This window comes from Triticum aestivum, chromosome 3A (genome assembly GCF_018294505.1).
Source record: "Triticum aestivum cultivar Chinese Spring chromosome 3A, IWGSC CS RefSeq v2.1, whole genome shotgun sequence".
Taxonomy (NCBI): Eukaryota; Viridiplantae; Streptophyta; class Magnoliopsida; order Poales; family Poaceae; genus Triticum; species Triticum aestivum.
Window position 1 is genome coordinate 753,819,137 of NC_057800.1, and position 925 is coordinate 753,820,061.

A 925-nucleotide genomic window follows, 5' to 3' on the forward strand; every position below is an offset into this window, starting at 1 on the left:
TTATGAAAATTCTTTTTTGCTTTTAATGTTTTTCACAGAAAATACTTTGATAATTCTTTCTACTTATTTATAAAAATTTATTATGTTTCTACTTATATATTTTATTAGAGTTTATTTTATTTTATTTGGTTTCTACTTACATCATCAATTTTCAACCCTTGCACCCACATAGCATGTGCTAAAAAGTTGAGAGGGTTATTTTTCATGCATTTACTGATTATTTTGAGCTATAAGACCCTGAAATTGAGAAGCATTTCAAATAAACTCTAAAAAGGTTAGAAGTTGGCATGGTATCATCATTTCATCCACATAGCATGTGCAAGAAAGTTGAGTGGATTACGGCAAAAACTGGATGCACTTCATGTACAAACAGCAATCTTTTTCGAAGTATCAGGATTTCATACGGAAACTTGTCTGTTACAATAGGAATTTCAAATGAACTATGAAAAGGTTGCAAGTTGGCATGATATCATCATAATAGTTGTGGACAAAGTCTTCACTTTTTCTTCGCTTGTGTCCTTTTCTTATTGCGCCGTAACCATGAATAATCTTCATCATTTATTAGGATGCTTGGTCAGCCTTGACTTTGAAGGGAGAAATTCATGAAACTTTTCATAATCTTCGGACATCTCTGTCTTGCCCTTCACTCCCAGGATGTCCCTTTTTCCTGAAAGAACTATGTGGCGCTTTGGCTCATCGTATGATGTATTCGCTTCCTTATTTTTTCTTTTTCTCGCTTTGGTAGACATGTCCTTCACATAGATAACATGTGCCACATCATTGGCTAGGACGAACGGTTCGTCAGTGTACCCAAGATTGTTCAGATCCACTGTTGTCATTCCGTACTATGGGTCTACCTGTACCCCGCCTCCTGACAAATTCACCCCTTTGCATTTAAACAAAGGAACCTTAAAATCTACTCCGT